The 18,345-nt window shown below is 41.4% G+C and overlaps 1 pseudogene; it reads right to left on the bottom strand.

Moving 5' to 3' along the window:
- Positions 1-287: 287 nt before the first annotated feature.
- On the bottom strand, positions 288-17,897 carry LOC114238809 (UPF0711 protein C18orf21 homolog; annotated as a pseudogene).
- Positions 17,898-18,345: the final 448 nt, after the last annotated feature.

Raw genomic sequence — 18,345 nt, 5'->3', positions numbered from 1 at the left:
TTTCCTTTTGAAAGAAAATGATGTAAATAGTGAAAACTGTTGAGAAAAGGAAAAATAATAAGAATAGCAGTAATACCTGCTTATGAATTTACTATTGACCAGCACTTTCACATATTTTTTTGATCTGGCAACCAACCCCTGAGGTGGGTAGGTTTCAGTCATTCATTCCAACGAGGTTTTTATTTCCCACAAATGCCAAGGATGCCAAGAAAAGTTTGTTCTTGGATTTGGTTTCCACGTATTCAGAAAATAAATAAAAGTCAAACAAGTCATTTTACTGACTAGCTTTAGTTCAGAAATAGCATGAGACATTTCTCAAAATCCATTCTTTACAGAGGAGACAAGAAATGTCTGAAATCCACTTTGGATTCTTTTGGAATTCTTTCTGACTAAGCAGCATTTTTAGTTAAGAGAAGTGTTTCTTTGTTTTGCTCACATCCTTTGAGGAGCAAATGGGTGTTGACTGTCCAGATGTAGGTGTTTTGAAAACCAGGCTGGGCTCTTGCCATTGCAACCAGACTTGCAGAACTCAGAGCTTTAGTCTCCTGTGTCTTCCTGCAAGGGTTAAATCTGAGGAGTGGTGGAATTGTTTCTCATCACCTATAGGAAGCTTCCACTTTTCCCATTATTTTACTGGTTACTGTTCTGTTGCATATTTTACAAGTAATCCACAAAATAGTTTTGGAGCCTTTGCACTTCATAAGTTTTGCTTCTTTAAAACTGAGTGCTTGCTTCTCAATTAATAAGTGTCTGTATTTTGGGGTGTTGGGTTAGCCTTGGGCTGGAGGCACATTCCACCTGTATCCAGCACCTGCAGCTGCAAGCAGTATGCACATGCTTCTTCGAAATTCTGTGAGGAACTGCAGGCCCAGAAGCAGCAGCAGGTGTGACCCAGGCAGGTATCTTGCAGTTTCAGCTGAAACCTGATGAGAGTCCCATCGTGGATTTTATTGTGAAGAAACACCAGCCAAACCCAAATGGAGTGACGTTGCACAAAATAAGTGGCCTAAACTCTTCTAAAACGTCAAGAGCAAGAAACTAAAGGAAAGGAGGTAGAACTGTTCCGTATTGAAGCAGTAAGTGCTCGGTATGAACCTGGGCTGGACCTTGAACTAGGAAAGATTAACTATAAAGGACATTATTCGGACAATTGATGAAATTGGATTATGGACTGCATATATGTGTGTGTATGTGTATGCTTACAATTATATGAGCCTGGAGAAGGATATACACTAAGTTGTTAACATTGGTTACTTGGGAAAGAGTGGGGGCTGGGGATGAAGGGGGAAAATACCACACTTTACTTATTTTTCTTTTAATTTTATTGGAGTAGAGTTGCTTTGCAATTTTGTGTTAGTTTCTGCTGTACAGCAAAGTGAATCAGTTTTACGTATACATATATCCCCTCTTTTTTTTTAGATTTCTTTCCCATTTAGGTCACCACTGAGCACTGAGTAGAGTTCCCTGTGCTATACAGTAGGTTCTCATTAGTTATCTGTTTTATACACAGTAGTGTATATATGTCAATCCCAATCTCCCAGTTCATCCCACCTCTCCTTCCCCCCTTGGTATCCATAAGTTTATTCTCTACATCTGTGTCTCTATTTCTGCTTTGCAAATAAGTTCATCTGTACCATTTTTCTAGATTCCACATATAAGCGATAATATACGATATTTGTTTTTCTCTTTCTGACTTACTTCACTCTGTATGACAGCCTCTAGCTCTATCCACGTCTCTGCAAATGGCACTATTTTGTTCTTTTTATGGCTGAGTAATATTCCATTGTATATATGTACCCCATCTTCTTTATCCATTCCTGATGGACATTTAGGTTGCTTCAAAATTAAATTATGTTTAAATTCTATTTCATTTTTACAAAATAAAAAAAATATTTTTAAGGTACCATATTCAACATTTCTTCCCTTCTTTAGTGGACTCAATGAAGGAGGTTAACAACAGCATTCAGGAGCAGGGGGCACCACCATGAAGTGGTTGCGAGCCACGGACACTGTATAGCAAGCAACAGATGGCACAGAGCACTTAAGAACAGTTCAGACCGGGTTCAGAGCTCAGAGGCCCTACTTGCTCACCAGTTGTGTGACCTCAGACAAATTCTTCAGGCCCTCCGAGCCCACTCTTCTCTAAAATAGGCAAACAGTGCCTTCTAGAGTGTCCACGTGAGGAATAAATAGGTTATTGTATGTATCATGGCTGGCACAGGGAAAGCACTGGCCACATGGCAGTGTTTTGTTTTATGATGCTTACAAAGCTTCAGAGAATTTTAGAGGACAGATCAGGTGGAAAGTTAATCATTTACCTTCCAGGGAGAGTCTCTTAGGGTTCAGGACAGGAGCAATGCTTCAGACTCCTGTGACTTTGGACTCCAGCCACATTTCAGAAACCTGGAAATAAAGAGGTCCATTGTGTATTAGTCTTTCTCAGCCCAGAAATTAAAATAATAACCCCCTTGCCTCAGGGCAATGGGTACAACTGCAAAGTTAGTAGAAGAACTTCTGATTTAATCTCAGTATCACCGCTCCAGCTAGTGATACCCCACACCTCACCAAAAGCACCCAACGTTTTTTCACTTCCACAATCACTGTCTATGAATTGCAGCTTCTATCCAGTGCACATCACGGTCCCTTAAGTGTCATACCCTTATTCCGGCTAACTTACTCTCTCTTTCAGAGGAGGAAGAACCTCATGGTTGTCTAATCTTAACCCAGGAATTTCACCTGCCTCACTCTGATCTCCTTGAAACTTTTTTTCCAAGGCCCAGACACAGAAGTCTCTGCAGGCGGGTCATATCTTAAAACAGTGCCAGGATATTTTCAAGCTGGTTATGCAGTCACCACTTCCTGAGAGCTTATAGAAACCAATCTCCTTCCTGAAGTCAAGTCAGCACAACTAGCTAAACTTACAGGCTTGACTCGAGCCAGTCAGCTAGCAAGGGATAAAAGGGCTAACATAGACATGGCAGCAGATAAGCCTTTGGGGTGTTCCGTGATTTTTGTCATGCTATGGAAACAACACTTTTAACTTTTATGTCAGATGCCTTGCTCCTTCCCAAGAATTTAAATGTGATTAATCTGGAAGTTCCTACTAGGGAACAAACCCATGAGGCAAAAGGAAATGTTTTGGCTGACCACTATGCTAAAGAGGCTGCCCTCACTCAAGTTTGATTGGTTCAACAAGTTAAAGACAATCTGGCTAACTCTGGATCATTTCTTTGAAACCTTGCACAAACTTCATTCACAAGCCCCAGACTCTGTAAAAATACATTGGGAGAAATCTGGATATGACTCCCAATTAGGTGGATTATGGAGCCACCTAGCTGGCTGCTTGGTCTCTCTAAACACTCTAAAATGGAGCTTGGTGAAAAAATTTGCACACCATGACCTACCACAGTGAACCAACTTGAAAATCATTCTGGGATATCATAGGGAAATTTTTAATCGGTTGGCAGAAGGATGTCCCCAGTACCTGTTGCACCTGCTTGCCACTCTAAATTCCGGCTTCTGTGAAAGGACTAAAATCAGAGATTTAAGAGGATGTAAGTAGTCTTACCTTTGATGGTTTCTCTGTTGCAAGTGGGAACCACGTCTTGTGTATATCCATGTATTCAGTCATTTACTCAACAAATACTTGCTGAGCACCTAATGTTTGTGTCTCATCCTGTTCTGGGAAGTAGAGATAGAGTGGTGAGCGAGAGAGAACAAGTTCCTGCTCTCAGAAATTTACATTCTGTTAGGGAGAGAAAATAAAACATAAACACAAGACACACTTTCAGACAACTGGGCAAAGGGATGGAAAGTGACTAGTTATCTCACTACACTTAGGGGGTTGAGGGACATGTGGCACTTGAACTCAGTGCTAAATGACAAGAAGGAGACAGCCATATGAAAATCTGAAGTAAGAATCAATTTCCAGGTATCTGAGAAGGGAGTGAGTTTGGTGTGTTTTACAAACAAAACAAAATCCCATGTGGTGATTCTGTAGTGAACAAAGGGGAGAGTGGTTGGAGATGAGGTCCAAGAAATAGTCAGGGATCTGATGACTCACGGTTTGTAGGCCAAGGAGGGTGGATTGAATTTTATTCTTAGAGTAAAGAGAAGCCATTGTAGGATTTTATGCCAGCAAGTGATAGGAGCCAATCTAGGCTTTGGGACGGTCACACTGTCTGCTTTGTGGAGAGCAGATTGTTACTGGCCATAGCAGATATTGCCACTTGCCCACACCAACAGTCGTTATCCCCTCCCTCAATTTTTGCCAGCCACTTTGCTGTCTGGAACAAAATATTACATTCAAAAGTGTTGGAAGTGATTCTAGGGAATGCAGCTTAAGCAGAATTTACTCAGCTAAGAAGAGCTCCTATTTTTGCCTTTTGCATTACAATTTTCTTCAGGCACACAACTCTGGCTGGAATTTGGCATGACGGCTGGAATTCTAGTGGCCACTCTGGATCATGATGGGACCCTGGATCTTGAATCCATGTGCACAGGTGGTGGAAGAGAAAGGTCGCTACCTGGGTCCCACATGACTTTATGGAGCCTTCATACCTGCCCTGGACTGGCAATCTCCTGGACTGGTAAATCTTCTTTCTAGTGAGAGAGAAAGAAAAAAACAACTTTTAATTTGCTTTAGCCATTATTGTGCACAACCAAAGCTACTCAACTGATATAAGAGTGGAATCAAGGAGTCCAGTCTAGGAAGCTATTATAGTAATCCAGGCAAGAGAAGAAGGTAACTTTGGGTGAGAGTGATAGCCTTGGATTTGGGGAAGAGTGATCTAATGCTAGATATAATCTGAAGGTAGAGTCAATAGGATAATGTCAAAGATTGGATGTATGGTGAATGATGGTAGCATTTACTGAGACAGGGGAGACTTAGAGAGCTGTAAACTGTGTGGAAAATCAAGAGTTCTATTTTGAACTTGCCAATTCCCTGGTGTCTTGTCCATGGGGAGATGCTGGGGAGACACTTAGATATGGTAGAGGTAGAGTGAGAGGTAAAGATTTGGTAGTTATGAGGATAGTATTTTTTTTAATCTGTAAACACTTATTTTGTATCTCTTAAAGATAAGGACTAAATTCTACCTCCCAAATATCAAACCCATCCACCTCCCTCCAAATCCCATTATCACCATTCTAGTTTCAGACCATCGTTGTCTTGTGCCCAAATTACTTACATGGCATTCTAGCTTGCCTTTCTTCCTTTGGGCTTGTTTCCCCTCCAATCTATTCTCTACACTGGAGTATTCCAACTTTTTTTTTTTTCTCTTCAACAGTATTATTGAAGTTTTTAAAATATGCACCCTAATATGTGCATATTTACTGACCACATGTATTTAGTAATGCATTCTAATATGCATGGACATAATGCAGCTGTTGATTGCTTCCTGTCGTCCTCTCACCCCCTCCCCATTTTATCATTTGGGGGAGTGGAGTGCATGGAGAGAGCGAAGCAGGAAGCTGAGAGGCTGAGGTGGGTGGGTTCCTATGTCCTTGGGACCTTGGTTTCCTAAGCCCAGCATCTCAGATCAAGTCGACAACAGGGCACCAACCCATGTCCTGGAAGTTTCAGCCACCCTGTGTATAGAATTGTCCCCAATGATGATTAAACTAGAGTGGGAAATGACCACCAGGTGGAACCACAACCCAAATGAGACCAAGATGGACTTGGTTCTCCATCAGATGCCCAAACCCCTGGCTGCCTAGCTCTGCCAAGTTCCATTGTAATGCACTGGAGTGTTTTTTGGCTGCGTTGGGTCTTCTTTGCTGTGTGCGGGCTTCCTCTAGTTGTGGCGAGTGGGGGGCTACTCTTGGTTGAGATGTGCAGGCTTCTCCTTGCAGTGGCTTCTCTTGTTATGGAACACGGGCTCTAGGCATGGGGGCTTCAGTAGTTGTGGTGCACGGGGTTAGTTGCTCCACAGCATGTGGGATCTTCCCAGACCAGGGCTCGAACCTGTGTCTCCTGCATCAGCAGGCGGACTCTTAACCACTGCACCACCTGGGAAGTCCCTGGATTATTTTTTTAAACTCCATTTGGTCAGAATTTGACTGTGTACAATAAAATGGAAACCTTAAAGAAATGAGATTTAAAAATATAAACAATTTTACAAGTTCCTTTCTACAACTGAATGGACTTCAACATACACCTTCTTGGTACACACACACACACACACACACAATTGCATTGTAAATAATGTTTAATAACTTTCATTTTAAATATTTTTTATTTATTTATTTGGCTGCAAGAGATATTAGTTGCAGTACCTCGGATCTTCATTGAGGCATGCGGGATCTTTCATTGTGGCACGGGCTTCTCTCTAGTGGTGGCGTGTGGGTTTTTCTCTCTGTAGTTGTGGCCGTGGGATCCAGGGTGCATGGGCTCTGTAGTTCGTGGCACGCAGTCTCTCTCGTTGAGGCACACGAGCTCGGTAGTTGTGGCATGCAGGCTTAGTTGTCCCGTGGCATGTGGGATCTTAGTTTCCCGACCAGGGATCGAACCCGCATCCCCTGCATTGGAAGGCGGATTCTTTACCACTGAAACAGCAGGGAAATCACTCGTTTTTAATAATTTTAAAAGTTATTTATTTTTATTATTTAATACTTTCCATTTTTAATAGTTTTCTTTAACATCTTCATTGGAGCATAATTGCTTTACAATGTTGTGTTAGTTTCTGCTGTATAACAAAGAGAATCAGCTATATGTATACATATATCCCCATATCCCCTCCTTCCTGTGTCTCCTTCCCACCCTCCCTATCCCACCCTTCTAGGTAGTCAGAAAGCACCGAGCTGATCTCCCTGTGCTATGTGGCTGCTTCCCACTCACTATTTATTTTACATTTGGTAGTGCATGTATGTCAATGCCACTCTCTCACTTCGTTCCAGCTTACACTTCCCCCTCCCTCTGTCCTGAAGTCCATTCTCTACATCTGTATCTTTATTCCTGTCCTGCCCCTAGGTTCTTCAGAACCTTTTTTTTTTTTTAGAGTCCATATATAAGTGTTAGCATACGGTATTTGTTTTTCTCTTTCTGACTTACTTCACTCTGTATGACAGACTCTATGTCCATCCACCTCAGTACAAATAACTCAATTTCGTTTTTGTTTTGTTTTTTTATGGCTGTGTAAAATTCCATTGTATATATGTGCCACGTCTTCTTTATCCATTCATCTGTCGATGGACATTGAGGTTGCTTCCATGTCCTGGCTATTGTAAATAAAGCTGTAATGAACATTGTGGTACATGAGTCCTTTTTGAATTATGGTCTTTTCAGGGTATATGCAGAGTTGTGGGATTGCTGGTGGTATGGTTGTTCTATTTTTAATTTTTTGAGGAACCTCCATACTGTTCTCCATAGTGGCTGTATCAATTTACATTCCTACCAACAGTGCAAGAGGGTTCCCGTTTCTCCACCCACTCTCCTGCTTTTATTGCTTGTAGATTTTTGGATGATGGCCATTCTGACTTGTGTGAGGTGATACCCCATTGTAGTTTTAATTTACATTTCTCTGATGATTAGTGATTCTGAGCATCCTTTCATGTGTTTGTTGGCAATCTGTATATCTTCTGTGGAGACATGTCTGTTCAGGTCTTCGGCCCATTTTTGGATTGGCTTGTTTGTTTTTTTTTGATATTAAGCTGCATGGTCTGCTTGTATATTTTGGAGATTAATCCTCTGTGAGTTGCTTCACTTGAAAATATTTTCTCCCATTCTGAGGGTTGTCTTTTCATCTTGTTTATGGTTTCCTTTGTTGTGCAAAAGATTTTAAGTGTCATTATGTCACATTTTTTAAATTTCCATTTCTCTAGGAGGTGGGTCAAAATGGATCTTGCTGCGATTTATGTCATGGATTGTTCTGCCTATGTTTTCCTCTAAGAGTTTCATAGTGTCTGGCCTTACATTTAGTTGTTTAATCCATTTTGCGTTTATTTCTGTGTACAGTGTTAAGGAGTGTTCTAATTTCATTCTTTTACAGGTAGCTGTCCTGGTTTCCCAGCACTAGTTATTGAAGAGGCTGTCTTTTCCCCATTGTATATTTTTGCCTCTTTCATCAAAGATAAGATGGCCGTATTGTGTGGGTTTATCTCTGGGCTTTCTATTCTGTTCCATTGCTCTATATTTCTGTTTTTGTCCCAGTACCATACCGTTTGATTACTGTAGCTTTGTAGTATAGTCTGAAGTCAGGGAGCCTGAATCCTCCAGCTCCGTTTTTCTTTCTCAAAATTGCTTTGGCTATTCGGGGTCTTTTGTGTTTTCATACAAATTTTGAAATTTTTTGTGTTAGTTCTGTGAAAAGCGCAATTTGTAGCTTGATAGGGATTGCATTGAGTCTGTAGATTGCTTCGGGTAGTATATTCATTTTCACAATGTTGATTCTTCTGACCCAATAACATGGTATATCTCTCCATGTGTGTGTATCATCTTTAATTTCTTTCATCAGCGTCTTATGGTTTTCTGCATACAGGTCTTTTGTCTCCTTAGGTAGGTTTGTTCCTAGGAATTTTCTTCTTTTTGTTGCAATGGTAAATGGGAGTGTTTCATTACTTTCTCTTTCAGATTCTTCCTCATTAGTGTATAGGAATGCAAGTGATTTCTGTGTCTTAATTTTGTATCCTGCTACTTTACCAAATTCATTGATTAGTTCTAGTAGTTTTCTGGTAGCATCTTTAGGATTCTCTATGTATAGTATCATGTCATCTGCATACAGTGACAGTTTTACTTCTTTTCTGATTTGGATTCCTTTTATTTCTTTTCCTTGTCTGATTGCTGTGGCTAAAACTTCCAAAACTATGTTGAATAATAGTGGTTAGAATGAGCAACCTTGTCTTGTTCCTGGTCTTAGTGGTAATGGTTTCAGTTTTTCGCCATGGAGAATGATGTTGGCTGTGGATTTGTCATATATGGCATTTATTATGTTGAGGTAAGTTCCCTCTATGCCTACTTTCTGGACGGTTTTTATCATCAATGTGTGTTGAATTTTGTCAACAGGTTTTTCTGCTTCTATTGAGATTATCATATGGTTTTTATCCTTCAGTTTGTTAATATGGTGTATCACATTGATCACTTTGTGTATATTGAAGCATCCTTGCATTCCTGGGATAAACACCACTTGATCATGGTGCATGATCTTTTTAACGTGCTGTTGGATTCTTTTTGCTAGTATTTAGTTGAGGATTTTTGCATCTATGTTCATCCGTGATATTGGCCTGTAGTTTTCTTTTTTTGTGATATCTTTGTCTGGTTTTGGTATCAGGGTGATGTTGGCCTCATAGAATGAGTTTGGGAGTGTTCCTCCTTATGCTATATTTTGTGAGCATTTGAGAAGGATAGGTGTTAGCTCTTCTCTAAATGTTTGATAGAATTTGCATGTGAAGCTACCTGGTCCTGGGATTTTGTTTGTTTGAAGATTTTGAATCAAAGTTTCAATTTCAGTGTTTGTGATTGGTCTGTTATATTTTCTACTTCTTTTTGTTTCAGTCTCCGGAGGTTGTGGTTTTCTAAGAATTTTTCCATTTATTCCAGGTTGTCCATTTTTTTGGCGTATAGTTGCTTTTACTAATCTCTCATGATCCTCTATATTTCTGCTGTGTCGGTTGCTACGTCTCCTAATACTGTTGATTTGAGTCTTCTTCCATTTTTTCTCGATAAGTCTGGCTAATGGGTAAACAATTTTGTTTATCTTCTCAAAGAAGCAGCTTTTGTTTTATTGATATATGCCATCGTTTCCCTCATTTCTTTTTCATTTATATTGGATCGGGTTTTTATGATTTCTTCCCTTCTGCTAACTTTGGCTTTTCTTTTGTTCTTCTTTCTCTAGTTGCTTTACGTGCAAGGTTAGGTTGTTTATTTGAGATTTTTCTTGTTTCTTGAGGTAGGAGTGTATTGCTATAAACTTCCTGCTTAGAACTGCTTTTGCTGCATCCAACAGGTTTGGGGTCATCATGTTTTCATTGTCATTTGTTTCTAGGTAATTTTTGATTTCACCTCTGATTTATTCAGTGATCTCTTGGCTAGTTAGTAGTGTATTGTTTAGCCTCCATGTGTTTGTATTTTTTACACTTTTTTTCCCTGTAATTGATATCTAGTCTCATAGCGTTGTGGTCACAAATGATACTTCATATGATTTCAATTTTCTTAAATTTACCAAGGCTTGATTTGTGACCCAAGATACGATGTATCCTGGAGAATGTTTCATGAGCACTTGAGAAGAAAGTGTATTGTGTTGTTTTTGGATGGAATGTCCTATAAATATCAATTATGTCCATCTTGTTTAATGTGTCATTTAAAGTTCGTCTTTCCTTATTTATTTTCCTTTTGGATGATCTGTCCATTGGAGAAGGTGGGTTGTTAAATTCCCCTACTCTTATTGTGTTACTGTCAATTTCCCCTTTAGTGGGTGTTAACATGTGCCTTATGTATTGAGGTGCTCCAATGTGGGTGCATAAATATTTACAATTGTTATATCTTCTTCTTGGATTGATCTCTTGATCATTATGTCACGTCCTTCTTTGTCTCTTGTAATAGTCTTTATTTTAAAGTCTATTTTGTCTGATATGAGAATTGCTATTCCAACTTTCTTTTGTTTTCCTTTTGCATGGAGTATCTTTTTCCATCCCCTCACTTTCAGTCTGTATTTGCGTCCCTAGGTCTGAAGTGGGTCTCTTGTAGACAGCATACATATGGGTCTTGTTTTTCTATCCATTCATCCAGTCTATGTCTTTTGGTTGGAGCATTTAATCCATTCACATTTAAGGCAATTATTGATATGTATGTTCCCATTACCATTTTTTTTAAATGTTTTGGTTTTGTTTTTGTAAGTCTTCTCCTTCTCTTTGTTTCCTGTCTAGAGATGTTCCTTTAGTATTTGTTGTAAGGCTGGTTTTGTTGATCTTGAATTCTTTTAGCTTTCGCTTGTCTGTAAAGGTTTTATTTTCTCCATCGCATCTAAATGAGATCCTTGCTGGGTAGATTATCTTTGTTGTAGGTTTTTCCTCTTCATCACTTTAAATGTGTCCTGCTTCTCCCTTCTGGCCTGCAGAGTTTCTGGTGAAAGATCACCTGTTAACCTTATGGGGATTCCCTTGTATGTTATTTGTTGCTTTTCCCTTGCTGCTTTTAATTTTGCTTCTTTGTATTTAATATTTGATAGTCAGATTAATATGTGTCTTGACGTTTTTCTCCTTAGATTTATCTTGTATTGGACTCTCTGCGCTTCCTGGAGTTCCATGACTATTTCCTTTCCCATATCAGGGTTGGTTTCAAGTATAATCTCTTCAAATATTTTCTTAGTAACTTTCTTTTTCTCTTCTTCTTTTGGGACCCCTATAATTCGTATGTTGGTGCATTTAATATTGTCCCAGAGGTCTCTTAGACTGTCCTCAATTCTTTTCATTCTTTTTTTTTTTTTTATTCTGTTCTGCAGTAGTTATTTCCACTTTTTTATCTTCCAGGTCACTTACCCGTTCTTCTGCCTCAGTTATTCTGCTATTGAATCCTTCTAGAGAATTTCTTATTTCATTTATTGTGTCATTCATCGTTTGTTTGCTCTTTAGTTCTTCTAGGTCCTTGTTAAATGTTACTTGTAATTTCTCCATCCTATTTCTAAGATTTTTGATCATCTTTACTATCATTACTTTGAATTCTTTTTTCAGGTATACTGCCTATTTCCTCTTCATTTGTTAGTTCTGGTGGGATTTTACTTTGCTCCTTCATCTGTTGTATTTTTCTCTGTCTTATCATTTTGCTTAACTTACTGTGTTTGGGGTCTCCATTTCGCAGGCTGCAGGTTCGTAGTTCCCGTTGTATTTGGTGTCTGCCCCTAGTGGCTAAGGTTGGTTCAGTGTGTTTTGTAGGCTTCCTGGTGGAGGGGACTCGTGCCTGTGTTCTGGTGGATGAGGCTGGATCTTGTCTTTCTGTTGGGCAGGACTGCATCCGGTGCTGTGTTTTGGGGTGTATGTGAACTTAGTATGATTTTAGGCAGCCTCTCTGCTAATGTGTGGAATTGTGTTACTGTCTTGCTAGTTGTTTGACATGGGGTGCCCAGCACTGGGGCTTGCTGGCTATTGAGTGGAGGTGAGTCTTATTGTTGAGACAGAGGTCTCTGGGAGAGCTCTCGGCAGTGGACATTACATGGGGCTGGGAGGTCTCTTGGTACAATGTTGTGAACTCAGCTCTCCCACCTCAGAGACTCAGGCCTGACACCTCGCTGGAGCACTAAAACCCTGTCAGCCACACGGCTCAGAAGAAAAGGGAGAAAAGCAGAAAGAAGGAAAAATAAAATAAAAACTCATTAAAATAAAAATATGTATTAAAATTTAAAAAAATTTTAAAGTAATTAAAAAAGGAGAGCAACCGAAGCAATAAACAAATCCACCAATGAAAACAAGTGCTAAAACCTATACTAAGATAAACATAAAAATCAGAAACTAGTCAGTCACATACAGCAAACCCCAAATCTATGGTTGCTCCCAAAGTACACCGCCTCAATTTTGGGATGATTCATTGTCTGTTCAGGTATTCTACAGATGCAGTGTACATCAAGTTGATTATGGAGATTTAATCCACTGCTCCTGAGGCTGCACGGAGAAATTTCCCTTTCTCTTCTTTGTTCGCACAGCTCCTGGGGGTCCGCTTTGGATTTGGCCCCACCTCTGCATGTAGGTCGCCTGAGGGCTTCCATTCTTCGTCCCCACAGGTGGGGGTTAAAGGAGCGGCACATTAGGTGGCTCTGGCTCACTCAGGCCATGGGGTGGGAAGGGTAAGGAATGTAGGGCAAGCCTGTGGCGGCAGAGGCCAGCGTGACATTGCAACAGCCTGAGGCATGCCATGTGTTCTCCAGGGGAAATTGTCCCTGGATCACGGGACCCTGGCAGTGGTAGGCTGCACAGGCTCCCAGGAGGGGTGGTGTGCATAGTGACCTGTGCTTGCACAAAGGATTCTTGTTGGCTGCAACAGCACCCTTAGCATTTCATGCCCATCTCTGGCGTCCACGCTGATAGCCGTGGCTTGCACCGGTCCCTGAAGCTTGTTTAGTTGGTTTTCTGAATCTCCTCTCCTCCCACACGCCAAAACAATGGTCTTTTGACTCTTAGGCAGGTCCAGACTTTTGCCTGGACTCCCTCCTGGTTAGCTGTGGCACACTAGCCCCCTATAGGCTGTGTTCACACAGCCTACACCTGTCCTCTCCCTGGGATCTGAACTCTGAAGCCCGAGCCTCAACTCTCAGCCCACGCCCCTCCCAGCGGGGGAGCAGACAAGCCTCTCAGGCTGGTGAGTGCTGGCCAACAGCAATCCTCGGTGTGTGAATCTCTCTGCTTTTCCCTCTGCAGCTCACTGCTGTCCTCTCCTCCTTGGTTCCATAGCTTCCCCCTGACCACCCCCCGTCTCTGTCAGTGAAGGGGCTCCCTAGTGTGTAGAAACTTTTCCTCCTCACAGCTCGCTTCCAGAGGTGCAGGTCCCATCCTTATTCTTTTGTCTGTGTTTTTTCTCTTTTCTTTTGCCCTACCTAGGTGCATGGTGACTTTCTTGCCTTTTGGGAAGTCTGCCGTCTTCTGCCAGCATTCAGTAGTTGTTCTGTAGGAGTTGTTCCACATGTAGATGTATTCTTGAAGTTTTTGTGGGGAGGAAGGTGATCTTCACGTCTGACTCCTCTGCCATATTGAAGGTCCTCCCTGAGGCTAGTACTTAAACCATGGGAGGGACAGGACAGGTTGGTATCACCTAGAAAGTGTGTAGATAGAGAAGAAGGCTGGATATATTCCTGGGGCACCCTCACATTTAGATGTCCAGTGTGGGAGAAGGGACCAACAAAGCGGACTGAGGAAAAAGGGCCAAGCAAATGGGCAGAGATGGCAGCAGAGGCAGGCTGACAGGAGCAACGTTGTAGGTGGAAGCAAGCAGATGGGGGCAAAGACACAGACAGAAATGGACAAGGCAGAGATAGAGACAGAAACAGAGACAAGGGAGACAGACACAGACAGGGACAGAAAATGGCAGAGAATGAGAGTCAGAAGGAGACAGACAGAGAGACATCAAATGAGAGAGACATCCAATGAGAGGCAGGCAGGCAGATAGACAGTATCACACTCAAGCGTGCACACAAAGACAACACACGCCCCCCCCCACACACACACAGGCAGCCTTCAAGAGACAGAGGCAGACAGAGACAGAAACAGAAATAGAAGCAGAGGCAGACAGACAGACAGTCAGAGACTGCCAGATAGGGAGTCAGAGACAGAAGCAGGCAGTAAAAGAGTCAGACCAAGACAAACAAGATGTAAGAGAGACAGATGGAGACACACAGCAAGAGAGAAATCTAATATCCCTCCACCACCAGACTCGCTTCCTATGAATTTCAGCTGCTATCTCCAGCACACTTTGTAGGCCACAGGTGTCATACTCCTATTCTGGCTACCTTACTCTCTCTTTCAGAGGAGGGATTACCTTATTTTTATGGGCTGAATTACGTCACCCCCCAAAATTCCTGGGTTGAAGTTCTAATCCGCAGTATCTCCGAATGTGACCATAACTCGAGTCTTGGCAGAATTAATTAATTAAAAATGAGGTCATTAGGGTAGGCCTTAACCTGGGACAAACTGTGTCCTTATAAGAAGAGGAAATTGGGAGATAGACATGTACGGAGGGAAGATGATGCAAAGGCACAGAGAGAAGACAGACATCCAAAATCCAAAGAGAGACACCTGGAACAAATTCTTCCCTCATGGCCCTTAGAAGGAAACGACCCTGGTGACACCTTGATCTCAGGCTTCTAGCCTCCAGAACTGTGAGAAAATAATTTTCTCTTGTTTAAGCCATCCAGTCTGTGGCACTTTGTTATGGCAGCCCTAGCTAACTCGTACACTCATGATTGTCCAACCTTAACACAAGATCATTCCCTGGCTCACTCTGATTTCCCTGAAACTCTTTTACACGGTTCAGACATAGAAGTCTCTGTAGGCGGGTCAAGCCTTAAGACAGGATGAGGATATTTTCCAGCTGGCCATGCAGTCATCACCTCTCAAGGACTTAAAGGATCCAATCTCTTTCCTGAAGTGAAGTCAGCACAACTAGCCAAACCTACAGACTTGACTCAAGTCTGTCAGCTCACAAGGCATATTGCATGCTGTGTTAACATAGATACAGCAGCAGACAGACCTTTGGAGTGGTTCATGATTCCAGTATGCTGTGGAAAATATTGGGGTTTCTTTCCTAGCTGTTGCTGGTACTCCCATTAAGCATGGTAAGCAAGCACAAGCTTTACTAGATGCCTTGCTCCTTCCTAAGGAATGGCATGTATTTAACCTGGAAGCTCATACTAAGGAACAAACCCATGAGGCCAAAGAACATTTTGGCTGACCACTATTCTACAGAGGCTTCTCTCACCCAAGCCCAATAGGTTCAGCAAATTTAAACACAATCTTGTTAGTCTAGGTCACTTTCATGAAACTTTGAGCAAGCTTCAATCACAAACACAAGTTCTTCTTTTAAAAAAAAATCATATATTGGGAGAAACGTGGTTTTACCCTCCAGTCAGGTGGGTTATAGAGTCACCAAGACAGCCTTTTGGTCTCTCCAAGACCCTCTGAAGTGGAGGTTGGGAAAGCAAAACAAAACAAAAACAAAAACGTGCACACCATGACCCATGAAGTAAACTGACTCGAAAATTATTCTGGGGCAACGTAGGCGGGAAATTTTTAATTGGATAGAATAGGATATCCCCAGGGCATACTGAACCTGCAAGACTCATTAACCTGGAAAATCTGTGAAGATGGCACATGGACAGGCGCCACAGCCTCAAGACTTTTTGAATATTTGCAAATAGAATTTACACAGCTCCCCACAATTATCTGTCCTTCCTCTGGATGGCTAGAAGCTTCCACTTGCCTAAAGGTAATAGCTCTTACCTTGGCTAGAAAATCCATTACATTTGTGTTTTTCTTACTTGGGGAATACTTATCTTTCTAGTGACAGAGGTACTCATTTTACTGAGATCATAATTAAGGAATTTGTAAGGTCTTGCCCATTGGCCAAAAGCTACGCCATCCTTACCATCCTTAATACTCGGGGGGGGGAGGGGAAGAATATATGTATACACACACATATATATATACATTCGATGGTACTACTTTAAAATACCATGGGTACTACCAATGGTCTCACTTTAAAATTAAAACTTCCTAAACTCTCTAAAGACTTACAACCACCAGAGCCTAAGGTATTCCTGTTGGTATCAGTGGACTTCCAGTCATCTCCCTCTGCCAATCATAGATTCTCACCTTACGAATTTGTCACAGGCAGACAAAATGAGATTGGACATAATGTCCTCTGTCTTAGACTCCACTTTGTTGCAAGCAGATACGGCCACATTTCATAAGGGACTAATGCAGTATGCTCAGACTCATTCCCAATAGGTATAAGCCACTCTTCAGACAGAGCCATCTTTCGAGTATGTACATAACTTAAAACCAAGAGTCTTTGTATCCTTAATGTGACACTGGAAAAATAAAAAAAAACAAAAAACAACACTCTGGAGCCTCATTGGAAGGGCCTTTTATTAAGTTGCCCTTTATGGCCAACACTGCAGTCAAGCTACAAGGAGTAGATCTTTGGGTTCATGTCTCCTATCTAAGAAAACATCGACCTCAGACTGATGGTATTTCTACTTTAACCAGAAACCTTAAACTGAAGGCTTCTGGGAATACCATCAAAGCATTCCACTACAAGAAGAGGACAGCTTTACCGAGAACATCAGAACAAGCAGATGACCTTGGACAGTGAACACCTGCCACCCAAGACAACAGAATAAGATCCTTGTTTCCACTTCATTACCTTGTTTTATATCATAATTCTGCTACTCGCTATTTACAAACTTAACTCTGAATTTCTGCATCTCTGCAGAGTCACCTCCAAATGCCGATCAAAAAGGTTGTTTCCAAGCCTCCTTATCATTCTGTTTCTGCTTCGTCTCTTTATCCTTTCTCTTTCTGTCCTTTTCATTTCCTCTCCTTTTCCAAGCACACAAAAGAGCTGGCATTTTCTAAGCCAGGCCTCCATTTGTGAAGCTAATGTCACTTATGACTGCTGCTTTGGTTCACCTTTGTTGCGGGCTCTGCGGTCCTTTTGCAAATACCTGTCCTTTACTCTGCTGGGAATCTCTCTCTCATCACCACTGCAGATTAGGATGCAATCCCTCCCAAGTCAGGGCTGCAATAATAACTTTTCCATAATAAACACCCGTTACACTATACACCCTCAGAGAAGGGGGTCTTGTTTTTTAGATCTGTATCCTGGGTCTCTAATCCCAAATTTATGAGATTAGTTTGCTGTGATGAAACATTTCTGACTGAAGGAGGAGCCTACACATAGTCTCTGACGAGTTTCTATATACCCTGGAGAGCCCCAAATGACTCGAATTTTATTTGAGGCTCAAATGTCTGCAGGCGTTCCTCTGCCAATGAGATCCTGTTTCCTTGCTTAGCATTTTCTCTTTTAAGACATTTAATCTCACCAATTTAATCAATTGGTTGTCTCTTTAGATCAGACTTAAAACGTCACCGCCAAAGCAGAAGAATAAGCTGAGGTTAGGGACAGGTAGACTCTTCTGAAAAACATTCATTACCACCGATGATGAAGAGGAACTGTGTGAAGAAGTCAATAGACTAAGCATCAATTTTGAGGGACTCATCATTGCTCTGGATGGGTTTCATGATGCAGCTATCACCTGAGGGGTACCCTATGGACCCCACAATTACACAGTGGCTGGATGTAATGCTTGAGTACTCCATGCCATCATCTATGAAGTTACCTGAGCCACCAGTGATACCATTTAAAATATTGCATACCTGCTTGATAAATACAGAAATTCCAAAAGGCTGTCTCCCGTCATCAACTGGCATCATTCTGGCACTAAGGGAAGAACATGCACCGTCATTGGTGACAATTTTTGCAAGTGGAGTACCAGAAACCCTTATCGTGCCTTGGTGTATTAATGCACCTCTGAAGATAACTAAAACATTTGATAAGTGAATGGCATTGCCCTGACCTCTAGGACATTGTGAGTTGGCTTCAGGTGGCAGGGATGGGACAACTTTTCCTACATATTCCAAGTAAGGCTGTCCTCCTTACACATTGTTTTCCTTCAAGGGCTAGTGACTCCTCATTAAGTCAGTCCTATCACATCTAATCAAGAGCAGTGGTACCAAGCAGATGATCCAATCCCTGATTAAGGAAAGCAAAAAACCGAAGAATAAGGCTCTTCCAACTCTCCTTAAGAAATTCCTTTAACTCTAGCTCCTGAACAGTCTTACTGATTTATCTATATGTATATCATATCT

Source organism: Balaenoptera acutorostrata, chromosome X, assembly GCF_949987535.1.
Source record: "Balaenoptera acutorostrata chromosome X, mBalAcu1.1, whole genome shotgun sequence".
Taxonomy (NCBI): Eukaryota; Metazoa; Chordata; class Mammalia; order Artiodactyla; family Balaenopteridae; genus Balaenoptera; species Balaenoptera acutorostrata.
This window is presented reverse-complemented; position numbering and strand designations above follow the sequence as displayed.